This window comes from Pteropus medius, unplaced genomic scaffold (genome assembly GCF_902729225.1).
Source record: "Pteropus medius unplaced genomic scaffold, Ma_sr-lr_union100, whole genome shotgun sequence".
NCBI classification, from domain to species: Eukaryota; Metazoa; Chordata; class Mammalia; order Chiroptera; family Pteropodidae; genus Pteropus; species Pteropus medius.
The window spans coordinates 5,840,161-5,858,869 of record NW_024347791.1 but is presented as its reverse complement, the minus strand read 5'-3'; the positions used below and the strand labels follow the sequence as shown (position 1 = coordinate 5,858,869).

Sequence of the window (18,709 nt, the reverse complement as noted above, 5' to 3'; positions counted from 1 at the left end):
CTGAGTTTTTTTCCTACCAGCCTACAGAAGGCCAGCTCTGTACTAACCGTGCGGTGTGAGGACCTCACTTCCTTTAGAGTCTGTGGGCCCATGTGGCAGCTGCTCTTGGGGACCTCAGCTGTGGAGTACTGCCATCCCGATACTGTTCCCATCTGCCACCCACAGAGAGTTGGTTCCATGAGGTGTCCTGATCTCTCCTGCACTCTGGAAATAGGCAGCCTTGCTCTGGGCATTGGCCATGTCCCAGACCCTGTTCTCCAGGCCACTCCTGGGATGCCTGCAGTAGGACACTCTATACCTCCCGCCCTGGGGGATGCAGGGTTAGCTGGGCTCTCTCCCTCCCTAAGACTATTGAGCTGGCAGCTGGCTGTGCTTCCCAGAGAGGCACAGCAACCCACCAGACTGAAACGTAGTTTGACTAGAATACTATTCTCCTACACATTTCTATCTTCTATTTCGTATGTCCTTCAGATCTAGATTTGAAGAGGACTTATCATAAATGTTGTTTCACAAGAATTTAGAGATTTTCCTCCTTCTTTTCCCCCTAAATAGACATTTAATGTTTTTTAATTCATCCTCACAGAGGTGAAGGATTCTGAATAAAACTTTTTCTCAAAAGACTCATGGACTAAATGGGAATAAATATCAAAAATTAAATCTGACTCTTAAAGACTATTTGAGGAATGTTACAAATATTAGTATAGTAAATAATTCTACAAACTTTTGCATTCTAATCTAATCTCTATCATCTCTATCATGCTGTCATGTATTATTATTCAAACTTAATAAACATTTGTTGGCTCCAAAAGGCTATTAATTTGTTTTAAAAGTTATCTAGCTAACTCACTCTCTTTAAAACATCTGTATTAGCATCACACTGTCTCTTTACCATTTGTAAAGTCTGATAACTTTTAAATTTAAAATTAATAGCTTTTATTGCCTTCATTAATTATAGCATTTTGCAATAACAAGTACCCATTTTGCTCCAGCAGACTAATAGTATTTCAATACATACAGCGCATCTTCACCCAGGATATATCTGGCTTGCTGTCTTCTATTTGAAAATGCATATTCAGAAATGAACACTAAATCTAAGTGACATGGCTTGTTTGTATGACTGACTGTTCCACTGGGTGGACATGCTGTAACCTACAGGTCGTGGGATCACAGATCACATAGATACAGCCAGATGCCAGAGAGCACGCTGAAGCAGGTGCTCAGCACTCAGCAATATTCCAAAGGCAATACCAGACACGTGGAGGCTGAAGGCCGAGGCAGGCTGGAGGAAGGAATACTAACACACACAAACTTGCACTGAAATTCTCTCTTTGCCCATCTGTGTGAACTCAACTGTGAGCCCAAAGAGGGCCAGTTTGTGTGATTTACTTTGATATCTCTACCCCTAGCAGAGAACCTGTCCGTCATGTAGTTGGTGGAATCAAACTGAGTGTGCACCCAGAGGCTTCTGAGAAGTCAGCTTGTTCTCTGAGCGGCACCAGCTTCACCACCCTCCTAGACCCACATCCTCAGGCTCAGGCCTCTGCTTCCAGGCCCTGCATTTGTCTTCCGCTGGGCTCAGCTGACCAAACCATGCTATGGCCCTATTCTGAATGGTTAACCTTGGGGCCCAGACCTCTGACTGTCGTGCTAGAGGCCCTGTCACAGCAGCTGTCCCCTTCTCTATCCCCAAGTGGCCAGGGCCAGGGTTTATGTCTCATCAGAAACAGAAGTATCTTTTGCCATGAGGTCAGAAAGAGTGTATTAGTTTTCTGAGTTTTCTGAAGAAATAGAATATATATATATATATATATATATATATATATATATATATATATATATATTTATTTATTTATATGTATGTATATATGCAGAGAGGGAGGGAGGAAGAGAGAGAGCGAGAGAGAGACAGAGAGAGAGAGAGAACAAACGAACGAACTTACTTGGTTTATGGGAAGGAATTGGCTCACATGGTTATGATGGCCAAAATGTCTTAGAATCTTCAGTCAGCAAGCTGGGGGCCCCAAAAGAGTCACTGGTATAAATTCCAATCCGAGTCCAAGTCTAAAGGCAGAAGATTGATGTCTCAGCTCAAGGACAGTTAGACAGAGGAAGTAAATTCTCCTTCTCAGCTTTTTTGTTCTAGTCAAAAAAGCCCTCAACTGATTGGATGAGGCCCACCTACACCAGGGTGGACATCTGCTGGACTCAATCTACCTGTTCAAATGTTAACCTTATCCAGAGACACACCCTGAACGATGTTTAACCACATAGCTGAGCACCAGCAACTTGGCCCAGTCAAGTTGACACATAAAATTAACCATCACAGGAGTCAAGCTACCTGTGTGGATCTTTGCTCCCAGGAAGCTTAGAAACCATATAAATTTCTAGCAGTGTGGAAAGAATGTGAGTTTGAGCCCCACTCTACAGCTTAAGAGCTGTAGGACCAAAACCAAATCATTTAGTCTCTTTGAGCCTCAGTTTCCTCATCTGTAAAATGGGGATGATCCCATCTATTGTATAAGGCTAATTTGAGGAGTCATTGAAATACTGTATATTGAGTGTCTAGCTCAGCATCTGGCACAATCAGAGAGTCTCAGGAAATGCCAATTCCTCTCTCCCTCCTACCAAGTACATCTTTGCACTGGCCTTGTCTTCAAACTTTTCATCCGTACCTGTGAATCTTCCTGCTCACATGCAGAGAGCACATGTCCTTTAAGGTCCTTGCCCCCCAAGAGCCCTGTCCAGAAGATCTACTACCCCTTTCATTAACTCCTATAGCATTTCATACATAACACACAGCTCAAAGCACACCTGTGTCTCAGTGTCCTTGTTATTTGGCCAACCAGATCATAAGTTCTATAAAAGAGGCAACTAAATGTTAGACAAATTCAGTGCTCTCTCCCTAACCCCAAAACATAGCCACAACACAGGCTTCTGCACATCGAAGTCTCTTAGTGAAGACCAAACTGAATCTAAATATCATCTGACCAATCATTGGAAGATACTGATTTCTTGTAATGAAAGAGAACACCTTCATATTAAATCCCAGTACTCGAGGAATTCATGCATCCCACGGGCTGAGCCCTGTAATGAAGGGCTAAGTGAGTCGTACATCATAGGGCCAAGCCACGTGGACCATCCAAAGGCCACATGGTGGCCAGCAGGAACCAGAATGTCTCAGAGGCATCGTGAGGGTATACTGGAAAACCTTGGAGACAAAAAGTTCCAAGATATTAAAAGCTCCAGATATAAAAATCCCCACTGCCATTTTCAGTATAATTTTAGCATATGAGTTAAACTCTCTGTTCCTCCTTTATAACATGGGGTGGAAATACTCACATCGCAGAGTTGTGTGAAGATTTAACAAAGTAATATGCAAATATAATAAGAGCAGCATAGCGTAGCTGAGACTCAGGAGTCGAGTTCAACTCTCAGCTCTTCTACTTACCTGCTATATGATAGCAGGCAAGTTGCTTACCTTCTTGTGCCTCAGTTTCCTAACCTATAAAATGAGGATTCTAATAGTACCTACCACCTGGGTTGTGTAACGTTGAATGAGATAATTCATGTAAAGTGCTTAGAACAGAAGAGCATGGAACAGAGTAAAGTTCAATAAACATTAGCTCTTCTCACAGAAAGGGCCAACATTGGTCCCAGGCATTTTGTGGGCACTCGACGAATGGCACCTACTGTCAGTTAAATGGGTGGTCAGTTGAGGGGAACAGGAAACTCATTAAGAACAACAGAGGCAAGGGATGTGTCCTGAGCAAAAGCTGAACTTTGAAACCCAGGAAATTTTGTGGCCCATTATCAACACACAGACACCACATGTTCTGCAGCAAGGGGGGAGAACATATACACCAGCTTTGCACCCCGAACGTAATAAAAATGATGTCTGGTTCTGGCCCCCCAAAATAAATGAAACTTTGAGCATTTCCTTATAAGCATAGACCCCTAATAAAAACAAATATGTTCCTGGTTTCTGCCATGCGAACAGCTGGAGACACGTCACATCCTTTCTGCATATGATAAGCACGTAAGAACGCTGCTATTTTGCCCCATCGTGAACAGACTGACACACACAGGGTGGGTGTGAGTGTGTGTGTGTGTGTGTGTGTGTAAATTTTTTATTTCGTAATGATTTAAGATTTACAGAGGATTATAAAGAGAGTACAGAGGTTTCTCTTACATCCAGCTTCCCCTGGTGTTCACATCTTACATAGTCACGGTTCATTTTTTAACGAAGATGAACATTGATACGATGCTAAATAAGCTGCAGACTTTATTTGGATTTCACCAGCATTAGCAGTCTGTGGTTTAACAAGCCCTCCGTGCGATGCCCACCAAAGTCTGAAGCCCACCGATCTAGGGGAAAGGCAATAGGAGAGGAGGCCAGGGAAGGCGAGTGAGGGTCTTAGGGGCAATTGTAAGACTTTGGCTTTTCCTCTGGGTGAGATGCGACACCATTGGAGGGTTTTGGGCTCCATGACACTTTAGCCATGTGGTTTGATGTGACCACCCTGCTCTCAAATGAGAAAAGCTCTTCCCCGCACTCCCAACTCTTACACTCCAATCCCCCTTCCCTTGCTTTATTTTTCTTCTAGTCTTTGCTTCTACTCCCCTATTTATTATCTTTACTGTCTTATTCTCTGTCTCCTCTGTTAGTCTTCCAAAAGCTGGGATCTTTGCCTCAGTCACTGACATAGTCCCAGCACCTTGAACAAGTCCTGGCACACAGTAAGGGCTCCACGAACATTTGCCAAAAGGAGAAAACACCTAGAAAGAGAAAAGAAAACCGGGGAAGAGTGAACTGCTCTGACATTCATTTTGAAAGACAATAAAATGTAGAAGTGGAGAGGCAGGATGGGCAGGGGCAGAAGCGGGGAGACTTGTGCAGAGGCACCTGCTTGACGTTGCGTGGGTGAATATGGGGTGTTGTGTCTTACACAGGCTTGTTGAACAGACATTAATTAACATTACAGCCATCTGAAAAATACACTGTTTAAGAAGAGCTCTGGAGGGGAACTTTTGAAGATAAATCAACTTCTGATTTTAAGAATAAAAAATAAACTCCTAATATTTGGTTATGTTAAAAGAATTTCCTGTGCACGTGCAAAATGCCCAGCTTTTATTCTCTATTAAGACATGCAGAGTCTATTATTACAGCCTTGATGTTAAACTTCCCATCAAAGGGAACAGGCCAAGATGGCCAGTTCTCAAGTTCAAGAATGTTAAACACTATTCATAATATGCCTCAGACTCAACATGCTTTATTTAATATAGAATGGCATGGTTCACAAAGGGCATACTCTTTTTTCCAGAAATAGGGTGAGGATGTGGTGGTCGTTGAGATAACATCCCAAAAGTAGCATGACACTTTAGAGGCAAAGAAACGGCCTGGGAGCCGGGAGCCGAAGTCCAGAGCCTGACTTCTAAACCTTGTTCTGCCTTCTATCAGCAGTGTGGCCTTGGACAAGTTACTCAACTGCTCTGGGCCTGAATGTCTTCACCTTATTATCACTGATAACAGTGCCTGGCACTCTGCACGCATATCAGAGTGCAGAACTTTATGGTTTTCATTTTAACAAGGGAGGCTGCTATTGAGTTGCAGCTGCCTGTATCTCTAATGGGGAAGACAGCAAGTCATTTGCCAGGAAATCGTTTTGTTCTTGGAAGAATTCTTCAAAGGCCCCTTTTGGTTATGTGGATGTAGGATGAGAAGAGCCCCACTGCTCTGGAGGAAAGGCTCAATAGGACAGTTTCTTGGCTTAGTAAAGGCCACTCCTCTCCGGCCTCTTCCAATTTTGCAGAAGGGCAAAGGAGACCACTGGAAGAAGAAAATTGGAGGGGCTGGCCCCTTCTTTTTGTAGGTTCCACTGCTAAAACCTCTCTGATGATGGAGGTGGACTTTACTGAGGTCAGCTGGCAGGAAAGGATCTTCCCAGAGGCCTGGGAAGGGGAAATGATACACATGTTTGTTATTATCATAGAGTAAATATCAATAATCACTAACATTTGAACTGCTTTACAGTTTCCAAGATCTTGTCACATATATTAATATCGTCTTCACAATACCATGGCTTGATCTGATTTCTTAGCGTGAGGAAGCCACGTCCCCACCCCCACTACAGCAAGGAAGGGTTCTCCTGGGATTCCGTCCAAGAAATGCCCCAGTGGATGCCCAGCCTCTGTGGATTCAGATACTTGAACACCAGCCTCTCCACCCCCCATATCTTGCTCTGAACTCCTTTTAAAAATCCTTTTTCTCTTCCTTTTCATCGCCAACCACTCATTTTCTCACCCCAGTTATAACTCTTCCTGAGTTCCATCAGTTCAGTTTACAGCTTACTTTTTCCTTAGTTTTCGGTGTGCTGGTCTACCTCCCAGCTGCTACTTTCAGCTCTTCTTTCGCTTGATAACTGTGTATTCACATATTTCTGGGTACCTTTCTGCCAACACACCCTGGCCCTCCAAACTTTCCCTTGGCACGTTGCCCCATAGGCAGCTCCCTCCACCTTCGGGAATGAAACATGGACAATTAAATTCATCTGACAGGTGATGAACCTGGCCAGACCCATGCAACCAACCAAACTGTCTCCCCAGTGTACAGCCCACCTCTTGGAACCCTCCTACACCTATGTCTTCATTCTTTCCCTCACACCAATTCACCTTCCACTTGTAAGAATATTAGCAACATCCCCGCCATGCAATGCATTTATCGAAATATGGGGTATTTCATTTAGTAGAATAGGGTTTCGTCACATTCTGATCTCTGGGGGTGGCACCACACCCCACCCTACAATCATGATCAGAGTGGTTCTTTTTCGGGTGATCAAGGAACAGCAGTAATAAGGCCATTCATCCTAACCCGAATAACAACTGTTAAATCAAGGAGACGTGACTGCAAAAAGGCCAGTGAGTAGCCTGAGCAAAAGAGATGGCCTCAGGGGGCCAGATTCTGCCAAACAGCTGACCAGTGAAATCTAAATTGGCAACAAGACCCAGTTCACATTTCAAAGGGGAAATTAAAACCAGGCTTTTTTGGGGGGGCAAGCCCTAATCAGAAGGGAGGTGATGCCTGTAACCAAGGAAACATGCAAACACCAACTTTTTCTTTCTCCTCTTCTTCTCCCCAGTGGCCAGCTTCCAAACAGACCTCCTACACTCATATATCTCAGGGAGAGGTGTCAAGAGAGGATGAAGACATCTTATCATTCCCTGAGAAAATCCACAAGGTTTAGGATGCTCCCACCAAAGAAAATTTCAAAAGATATAGAAAAATCACCATAGTTGTTTATGTCAGTAGAGAAACTTATATGATAAATATAGGAAGCATTTACATCTTCCCAGACTGAGGTCATGAAGACCCTTCTAGAAGGATTAGAAATTTAAAATAAAGTTATACAAAAATAGTCGAGAATATCTTATATTTATGTAGAGTGCTGCAGTGTGCAGGGAGGTTTTACATACATTACTATTTTGTGACGTAGATCTCACTGTCTTTATTTGCGGGGGGTGAAAATAAGGCTCGGGCAGTTTAAGTAACTTTTCCAAGGTCCGGCACATGCACCAGAGCCTCCAACAGAGTCAGTCTTCAGTAAATACTTGTCAAATGAATGAACACAGCTCACGTTAGAACTGATCTTGGCTTTAAAGTTTCAGAACCCAAGTTCAGTTTCTTGCTGCCCTGCTTCATCTGAGTTGTACGAATCAATTCAATGAAACCTCAGTGAGGGCCCACTCTGTGCCAGAACTTGTGCTAAGCAAAGAGGGAGACCTGGACCCTCATCAGGCTCAAACGGTGGAGGGACGAGTAGTCAGTAGATAGGAAGGAGAAAGAGGTAAACAAGATAATTTCAGATTGTGATAAATCTGAAGAAAGCAAACAGAGCGATGAGTCAGGAAGTAACTAAGCACAGGTGTGTGTGTGCGTCAGGGGCTATTTATGAGGGCTTCTGGAGGGTTACTATACATGCAGAGTCGTGTCCTATTAACCCAACATTTCTGATATATATATAAGCTTCAATTTAAGTATACTTTTAGAGAGCTTAGATTACTGTTAAAACACTAATTGGATGGAAATTTTTAATAAATAGTGAGTGCATTTCACTGCTTTTTTAATCATTCAAGTGAAGTCTGGAAAGCTATCAGCTCTGTACTCAATCATTATACTAAATGATGATTCTGTGATTTCCTTTTGTCTGTCAACTGTCCTCTCTTAGTGGAACAGCATCAGTAGAGACACTCTCATATTTTTAATCAATTCTGAGCTATGACCTGGAAGGAACTAATTGTGGATCCATTAAAATCCATAATCTTTGGTAAAACTGTTTTCAGTTACTCCTGAGAAGGAGAGAGAGGACAAACAAGAGAAATAGCAGTAGGAAGTTATTTATTTCTTGAGCAAATTAAGAACACACAACTAGTTAATAACAGAACAAAGACTAGAACACAGCATCGCAGCCAAGTTCAGGGCTCTTTCTAATCTAGATTCCAGGAACCTGTTCGGCCTCAGTGATCTCATCCATAAAAAGAATTGGCCTGCATGACCCGAGGTTCTTTCTGCCTTTAAAACTCGATGGTGGAGGACTTTCACTTCCAATTGAAATGGAGTAACAGGAAACAACCAAAATCACTAGACTAAACATATGAAACAATGCTTTTCAAGACAGTGGGCATCGAGCAATGAAGGATAGATTGAAAATATATAAGGTGAACCAATGATTTCCCTGCCTTCCTGTCTTAAAAGAGTTTCCAGGCCGTGGGGTAGGGAGGGGGAACCTAGGCAGCGCCCAGCAAATCTCCTGAGTTGGAGACACAGAGCTGAGAATGCAGGGAAACTGAGGGACCTAGAGCTCACAGGACGAAGTCCTGCAGTGAAGAGAGTTGCATAGAAAAAGAACTCTGAAAATGTGCAGAGAGTTTTCCTTGAGTATTCAGCAGACGCCTGATCAGTGTAGGAATCTGAGAAAACTATCTGAGGCCAGGAAAAGAACCACCCAAAACAATTAGAAGGAACAGCGTACAGCATTCACACAAGGCCGAAAAAGAGTGTCTATTCCCAAGAGTCAAACTGGAAAACTTCATAAATCACAGGGTAATAGGTAGCGTGATTAGAAGGGTCTTGCCTCAAGACTGGGGACTATTTAGCCCTAGACTAAATGTTGCCCTGGTTTACCTAATGGCTTAAAAAGAAGATCTGAAAGGATCAGATTATTTAACTGTCCCAGGGAAAGCTCAAGAATATTTATAGGAATACAAAAATATTCAGTAACCAATATCTGGCATTTAATCAAAGATTAGCAGGCATGCAGAGGCAGGAAATTTTGTCACATAATGAGAATAATCAACCAATTGATGTAAAGCAAGAACTGATACTGATATTAGAATCAGCAAATAAGAACATTAAAGGGTATTATAACTATATTCCATTACATATTATGTATTATAACTGTTAAATGGAGGCATGGAAGGTATAACAAAAACCGAAGGGTACAAATTTTCAGTTATAAGCTGAATGAGTTCTGGAAATCTAATGTACAACATGATGACAATGCTTAATAATAATGTATTATACACTTGAAATTTTCTAAGAGGATAGATCTCAAGTGTTCTCACCAAAATAAAAACAAAAACAAAACAAAACAAACAAAAAGATAACTATGGGAGGTAATAAGCATGATATTTAGCTTGATTGTGATAATCATTTCACAATGTGTGCCTATATCAAAACATTACATTGTATATCTTAAATATGTACAACTATTGGTCAAAAATAAATAAATAAAAATATTCTTTTAAAAAACTGCTAGCCTTATTGGGTGATCACTTCATAAGTTATATAAATGTCTAATCATTATGTTGTACACCCAAAACTAATTTAATATTGAATGTCAACAGTGACCGAAAATAAATTAAAACAAATATTTAAAAATATAAAAAACTTAAATAAAAATGTAAAAAACTGAAAAATATACCCAAATTGAACTTCTAGAGATAAAAAATACACTGGATAGGATTCACAGTTGATCAGGTAATTCAGAATGACATATTAGTGAATTTGAAGATATAATAATAGAAAGTATCTAAAATGAATCATACAGAGAAAAAAAAGAAAAGAGCATCAGTGATCTGTGAGACAACTTCAAGTGCCCTAATATACATATATAATTGGAGCCCTACAGCAGGTAGGGGAATAAAGACAGAAAAAAATATTTACAGAAATAATAGCCAAAATGTTCTAAATTTGATGAACACTACAAATCCTCAGATCCAAGAAGTTTAATGAATTCGTAAATGAGTGGGTGCAATTGTGTTTCAATAAAACTTTATTTATAAAAAGAAAGTGATGCACCAAAGTTGGTTTGCGGACTGTGGTTTGCAGACCCCAGTCCTAAAAAAATTAAGAAATACACGAATCTTTCCAACAGCCTAACATGGAGAAGATAATCTTATCCAAAACTCCAAAATGAACTTCTCCAAATAAAATAAAAAACTCCAAAATAATTTAGTTTTCAAACTAGGTCATATATAATAGACATATATTTCAGAATTTCACATTTTCAGTTGAACATGTGCCTTCAGAAGTTCTTTTTACATATAAAATATTTAAGATGACTCCAACTGTCAAGCAAAGGCATGCATGCAACCAGAAGTTAGCCTCTGGAGGCCTCCCTGATCCTTGACCCTTTTTGGATTGCAATTCAGCATCTGTGACTGGTCTTTGTTCTTAGATACTACGCTTTAAATGCAGTTTCATAAAGCCACAATTACAGATTGTAAATGAGCATTATCATCATTGCTTGTGAAAGGGGCTGTTTTAGAGAACGCGGAATGGCTCTGGAAATGAACAAAGAATGCAACAAATAGCGATCTGGCAATCTAAATTGCCTTTGCACTGGGAAAGAGAGCCGTTTCTGAAATCCGCCTGGATAACAACACTTGGCCTGAGTTACCTGCCCAGAAAGAGTCTGAAATGTTCCTGCTTTGGGAAATAATAGGGTCACCTCCTGTCCCCCAAGTTATGAAGCTTAAGGTGGAACTTGACTCTGTTGTCACCTCTGTCTAGTGGCAACTGCTTCTTTCAAGTAAGTGATTTATCATGATATTAAACTTTTACTTCACTTTGGATGCCATACATTTAATACGAAAAGCAACTTTTGCTACGATGTGGGAAAGTCATACAATTTTCTTAAGTGTTTACTCCCAAGGTATTTTCTAAGTGTTAAGGCCACATCCCATGTGCAAATTTACAACTAAAACCTTCTCAAATGCAAGGGAAGCTTTATTCTGGGCTAAAATTATAACTTTAAACAGATATCTATTTTATAGTATTCAAAAGAAAGAATTTCTACTCATGCATTGATTATTAATATTAATATTAAATTTAAATCCAGACGTCACACACGAAGAAGACTTTAGACCAGGGTTTTTTTCTATTGTAAGCTGTTTTGCAAGATTTTAGTAATCCCACAGAGTATCGGTTAAAGTTATATTTGGCTACATTTTACAAAAAGCCAACTATCATAGTTTAAACAGATAGAGTTTTATTTTTATTTCAGATGACAAGAATTCCAAGGTGGTGGGCAATCCAGAACCATGTGTCTCAGTTTTGTGATGTCACCGTAGATCCAAGATTCTGTTTTCTTTCCCCTCACCCAGACTTAAATTGTTGGCTTCTCACTTCAAGGTGTCAATTTAGCCGCTATAGCTCCAGGCATTACATCCGTATTCCAAGTAGGAAGAAGAAGGAAGCTAAGGAAATGGCTTTCTGTTTTGACCAGTGAAGGAAAAACTATCCTGGAGGCATCCCAACACCTCCAAAGTCCCCAGATTTCCCTTTTCATCAAATATTTATGAGCCACATGGCTATCCCTAGCACTAAAGAAACTAGAATGGTGAGTGTGTTGGCTTTCCAAGCACTATAATAGAAGATGGCAAGGAAGAAAGGGGTAAATGGTTGTCCTACTTGTTAACCCAATTTGTCTATCACGGCATGTTATATGTATATGTTATATATGTTATATGTCTATATTTTGTGTTCTTCTATTTATCAGTAATAAAAATATTTTATTTTTTATTTAAAAAGTAATTTTAAAGTTTATTATTGTACTAACTTAATTATTATTAAAGTCATTACTTTTAACTCAATAAAAATGTCAGTGTTTAAATAAATGTCATTAATTTAGAATCGCCCTTTCAATACACCTTCTAGAGCAAGAGATAGCAAACAATGGCAAGGGCTAAATTAGCTCACCAGCTGTTGCTGTAAATAAAGTTTTATTGGAACACAGCCATGCACATTCATTTACTATTGTCTATGGCTGCTTTTGTGCTACTGTAGCACAGGTGAGTAGTTACAATAGAGACCATGTGACCTGCACTACTTATATTTTTATTGTCTGGCCCTACACAGAAGTTTGGCAACCCCTGACTGATAGGATTTGCCCTGGGGAGAAGCTAGCTCATCCTGCTGAATCTCAGACTCCTCTCGACAGTCTTTAGGACTGATTAAAGTATTCTTAATGAAGACAATACCCCATTATGGTCCTGGTGATGCCAGCATTGCCAGCTACAAAGGCAGATCTGGCCCTGATGCCTTCTGCACTGGGCCACAGGTTTGCCTTTGTTTTAAAACAACTCTTTCCAGTTTCCCATTCAAAATAAGATATTATGTATAAATCACCTACTTGGAGAGTCATTTAGCAAAATGCTGATTCTTTTGTATTTGATTTTCAAAAACACCAAGTACTGAACCCATTGGCTCAGGGATCACCATCATAGCTGAACCAGTAATAAATCATCTTGCTTTTATAGACTTTGCAAACAAAAACATTTTAAGAAAAAAATAAATCTCTTCTAAATCAGGGCAAATAGGACATGTCCAATAAAGCTACAGGGAGCTCATGGAAACTGCTTCCATCTCCTCTAAGAGCAGGATGCCTCCACCCCGCTTGCTGGGCCTCAATTCATCACAACAGCCTCTGGGGCTCAATTAATAGCCACCCTTTTCTAATGGAACAGTTAATCTCCCCGATATTAACTGTGACTGATCTCAAGTTCTGGCTTTGGATAAAAATCCAACAAACTTGGCTATGAATCTTTAAGATGCTGAGCTGCCTTTACCAACCACACAAGGTAAAAGCTCAGGGAAGACCCAGACGCTCCTTGGCTGTCTCCAATGCCTCTGCCTGCCCTAGTTTCTGAGTTGCTGACCACATGGCAGGCTTTGCAATGGGTCAGCAGTTGTGGCCAGCTTGGCTGCCGTGTTGCTAATTATATAAGCTATACTTACCTAGAAAGTATGGGTGGCTTCTTATGACTCTGGCTACTATGATTATAAATTTAATTCCTAAAAGTAACCCAAAATGTGGGTTCCTCCCTTTTTATTTACCCTTGCCCTTGCCTTCCCCCACACCCCCCAGCAATGTAAATGTATGCAGAACAAAAAGAAAGAAAAAAATAAAATAAAATAAATTTTCATTTAAAAGAAAAGCAAATCGGTTTGGGTTTTTTTTGTTGGTTATTTTTTTGTTGTTTGGTTTGGTTTTTCATCTACTTTGCGTTTTACATTCAGTAGCTCTTGTCACCCTCTTGTTGTCGGCTCGAAGGCCCTGTCCTGTGAGGTTGTGCCTTATTTCACTGATGAGGAATGTAAAAGTTAAAGATTTGCCCAAGGTTCTATAGATAAGTGGCTGAATCAGGCTTGAGTGCAGGCTTATCCTACTCCAGAAGTCACCTGGGGATCATTAGATGACAAACACAAGGACTAAGAGCCAATCTGTTAATTATCTATTTCTTCAACCCTCAGCCTTTCAGTCTGCTTTGTATGTCCATGCCCAGGGACCAGAAAGGCAGTTATCCTGAATCCATAAAAAAAAGAACCAGGAGTCCAAGAGTGAGTAGTCTGAGGGGCTGAAGCTGGAGCTGGTCAGGAATATCTTAAGAAAACTCAGGACCCAGATCTCATTCCCTCTAAAGCCATGCTTTGAACCTCAATCCTGCCTTCCCAATCAGCCCCAATGTGTCCAATTCTTTTGTTCTCAAGAGCCTCACCATCACTTACAAGGCTATTAATTATATTGATCAAGGAGCAACTCAATTTGGCCCTCGACACCTGGAGAAGACACCATCGATGCTACGTCCAGACCCTTTCAGATCTGTTTTGTGCTGGTTTTGTACACTGAGCCCCAGTCTCAGTGTGCTTCCCTTCTAACTGCTTCTATCTACAACTCTCCCCAGGGAAATACTCGAGCCACTGAACCAGTTTGCCCGAATGTGCAGAGAGCTAGAGGTTCCCAGGAGTCTACATCCTCTCAAGGCACCTGTAACCGATGGCTGACTGGTTGGGAGAAAGGAAGTCTGGCTCCCTTGCCTCTCAAGATGCAATTTACATTCCAGAGCTCTCCATAGGATCAGGCTAAGAACAGGACTTTGTCTAAAATTGTACCCTCGATCCACTGCTTTCTCTCCTCTGACCTACTTTCCTCACTTCTTTTCCATTTTCTCCTGGGAGCATACTCAATAAATTACTTTGCGTGCAAATCACCATGCTTCTGCGTCTGCTTCTGGAGAACCCCACCGGAGACAATACTGGATTAAGATTACTTCTTGTGATTTTTGTATCTTTCAGCAGTGTTACTTTCCTGTCTTCATTTGTTCCCTAAGGGTGATCATCGTAGACCTCCTCTTCTGTTCCTGACTTCCTCCAGCTCTGTCCATTTTCTTTTCTTATTTTCTCCCTTTAGATCTGTCCCTTCTTCATGATTAGAAAAAGAGTAGTGGTCACATACAAAACAATAGAAAAAGCCAGAATCCAAATCAGGTCTGTCTGGTTTCAAGTTCATGTTGTTAACCATTAGGGTGCCTACCGCTTAAGTTTTGTCTTTGTAGCTGATTTCTAGGATCCCAATTCTAGAATATCTTCCAAAGACTCTGATTTGGATTCAGCCCATAGAACTTGCTCAGTTCATGTTCTCTTAAGTCTTTCTATTTGAGCACTTACAACTTAAAGCTGGCCCTGTCTGTCCTATCCAATGTCCTAAATAGAAGACATGATATCTTTGAACTTCATTCATGATTGCACGTACTCTAGAAAATATTTATTGAATGCATTCTCTATACCAGGCTCTATTAGAACACCAGGGGTACATGAATATTAGATTGGGGAAGGAAAGGAGGGACATTAAAAGCTAGTATTCTCTTTTCTAGTTTTAATTTTCTTTAATGCCTTTTCCCAAACTCCAACAAAAGTTGAAAACATTACAATGTAAAAACAATGAGCTTTAGAGGGGAAGAAAAAGATGAACCTAAGTTTAAAAATACTCTAAGCCAAATACTAGCTGTGTGAGATCAAATAGATTCATGTAAAGTGACTCTTCAATATTGGTTCTCAACCTGGATACATCCAGGAAATATTTGGCTATGTCTGGAGACATTTGTTCACTGTCACAACTGGAGGATGGGGTCCTCCTTTAGTGGTTGGAGTCCAGAGATGTAGCTAAGCACCCTACAATACACAGGACAGCCTCTCACAGATAAAAAAAAATTTTGACCCAAAATATCAATAATGCTGAGATTGAGAAACTCTGCTTTATAATAATAGTTTCAAGCCCACAAGGCTGATGTAGAAACAAATAAACGACTTGCTCCCAAGAAGTCTGAGTCTCCTTCCCTTCCCTCCTCCCTCCCTCCCCATAGCCCAGATACCAACACATTCTCAGATCTGAGATTTTTTGGGGAAACCTGAGGCCTGACCTAACTCTCCCCCTGTTCACCACACCTCACCCCAAGAGAACTGCCTAAATTCACAAGGCAACTTTTCTCAGTTCAAAGGAGGTATTCTGTTCTCTTTGCAGTGACAGAGATTAAATAGGTGCTTATCATCCTAGCATATGTTGAGAAGCTAAGGTCTTTTCTTCTTGTTTTAAGAAGGTGGAAGCCACAAAAAGATCATATAGCAAACATAATGGTAACCAGATTTCAGCCTGTGCTTTACTGTAAAAACCAAGCTGCAGGCATTTGCCTGCATGAAAAGCACTGGCAAGACTGAGCCCAGGTAAACTGGACTAGGAGCCTCTGGGACTGATTCTACTTTACCCTTTCTCAAAGCTACAGCATTCTTAGCAAATTTCACTTCGTTCTGCATCATCAATTAGAGCTTGTCCAGACTAGGAAACTATGGGCATGGAAACAGCCATTCTTGTTTAGAGTCTCAGCTGAGTCACTCACTCCTGCCCAGTCCAATATGGCACACACTAGCCACAAATGGCTACTTAAATCTAAATTAATTAATATTTTTTTAAATTAGAAATTTAGTTCCTTAATCACACTAGCCACATCTCAAGTGCTCAAGAGCCCCTGTGGCTAGTGACAACCATATTGGACAAAATAAATATAGAATATTCTCATCATCACAGAAAATAGGGCTGCACTACACAAATGATGTTGCCCAAAACCATTTCCTTGAGCCCTCGAACATTCAATGGTAAAATGAGGACCATATTTTTAGACTTGACCCTTTTCCAGAAGTATTAGGATGGTGAACTAATAGAGTATGTGTGCTTTGTAAAATATGAAAGAATATGTAAATGTAAGGACTGTGCTAGGAGCCCCGATCATTTCTTTTAGCAAAGATGATCAGCCTTTTATTGCCAAGAAACCAGAATACTCTGTACAAACTTTTTATTTCTGCACTGATCACTTATTGCTCAGGTGAATAACTTTAAGGTAAGGAACTTCTGAGTACATTTGAATCTGAGTAAGGTGAGTATGTTTCCACTTCTTTGTAACGAATGACTCTGCTGTGTACATTAGTAAATCCACTTGTTCATTCAAAGGGTTTTGCAGGTGAGGAATTTCCCCTTTGCCTACTTAGGAAGTTTTCACTTTGGTTTTGCATTTTTTTTCTTCCAAAAAATCAACCCAGCTCCTCCAATCCTAATGTGGCATTTGAGCAAACTTAGTCTCTGAGCTTGAAAAAGTCTTTGAATTTTCTTATTTAGGATCGAATAGAAGAAATAATTCCTTTTAAGCCCTGAGTAGTCTTTGGTGTTCACTCTGCTGTAACTTGGACACACTCCTTCGAAAGAGCAAATCTCTGTTTTTACTTGGGCTTGTCCTGATCTGTTGTAAGTCATAACTCGATGAAAGTATTATAGAGCAATGAGAGCATGCATGTCAAGTAATTGGCTAAATTATGTCTGAGAGGGCTCAAATTATGCCAACGGGGCAGCTCAGGCAATCTAGAAGGTGCCATTGAAGGCTGGAAGGTTGAGTCATTCCCAAGCTTCTCAGAGGCCCTCATGTTTTTCTAATGGTGATAATAAGCCTTGGCATTTCCATGGCATTCTTCATGTTCTTCGAGGTGATAATGCTTTATCAACATTGGCTGTTTAGTCATGCCATTCATTACTCCTTATGCAAGGAAGCACTACAGACCAGAAAATGGAGTCCTGGGACCCGGCAAGCCAAGAGAAAAACTTGGATGTGCTTTGTCACTCCTATGTATTAGGACTATAACAGTGATCAAAGCAGACAAAAATCCAGCCCTTGGAGTCTGTATTCTAGTGGAAAAGGGGAAAAGAGAAGGGAGAAAGTCAATAACAAATGAACTATATTTATATTTATATCTATACTATATCTATATCTATATCTATCTATATGTGTATATATATATATATAGTTCATATATATATACACATATATGTGTGTATGTGTGTGTATAAGAAATGTGAAAAATACAATGGGATGGGAATATTAGGGATGGAAAGACCAGTTGAAATTTCCCAAAGAATGATGGAGGAACTGAAGGAAATGGGGATGCAAGCCCTGGAGTTATCCGTAGGGCGTGCTCATCAGACAGAGGAAGCTGACAATTGCAAAGGCCCTGGGGCAGAGGTGTACCTGACCTCTTTGGGAAAGACTAACAAATTAGAGTAGCTGAGGAAGAATGGATGGCGGGGAGGCAAAATAATTGGAGATGAGGTCACAGATGTGGCATGGGGCCAGATAGTATAGGACCTCCTTTAGTCTCCTACTCTGTAAGACATGGGAACTCTGGAGTTTTGAGCAGGAGAGTGAAACAACCCGACTTAAGTTTTTAAAGGATCTTTCTGGATGCTGCTAAAAGTAAACCAGGTGAGGGGAAGGCAATGCTAGGATAAAAGCAGTTTATGATCAACCAGCCTCAGATGGTTTTCCCAGACCTCTGTTTTCCACTAGCAGTTCACCATCTTCATCTCTAGAACCTACAAACATTTATACCAAATCAGTGCTATTTCCCCCAGGGCCATCTCATAGACTGCAGTGAATTGTACTATTAGATTTCATTCTGTCTATATAATTTCACTCACAGCCTCATAAAATCAGAGCTCATCATTGTTGGAAGGAGCCTGGGCAATTACTTGGCTCAACCATTCATTTTTTAAATTGTGAAATGGATTGTACATACAGAACAGTTTAAAAGATAATAAAGTAAGTACTATGTACAACTATCCACTTAATAAAAAAAAAATTCCTAGTCCCTTAGGTACCTACTGTGTTCCTTCCCAGTCTCTCTCTTTACCCTTCACCCCCACCCAAAAGTAACTACCATCTCACCTTCTGTGTTAATCGTTCCCTAGCTATATTTTATGGGTCTCCCACTTATGCATGAAGATCCAAATAACCTGTTTAATTTTAGAAAATGGGGTAACAGCATAAATCTATG

General features: G+C 40.5%; 1 long non-coding RNA gene across 4 annotated transcripts in view; it reads right to left on the bottom strand.

The window, feature by feature from the left end:
* Positions 1–18,709, bottom strand: part of LOC120614921 (uncharacterized) — a 117,304-nt gene that overhangs the window by 16,132 nt on the left and 82,463 nt on the right. For 2 of the 4 annotated variants that reach the window (XR_005656136.1, XR_005656135.1), the window contains exon 2: positions 1,941–2,061. This is a non-coding gene — a long non-coding RNA (uncharacterized LOC120614921). Of the gene's footprint in view, positions 1–1,940; positions 2,141–18,709 lie in introns of those variants that run through there. The other 2 variants (XR_005656137.1, XR_005656134.1) reach the window with 2 other exon arrangements.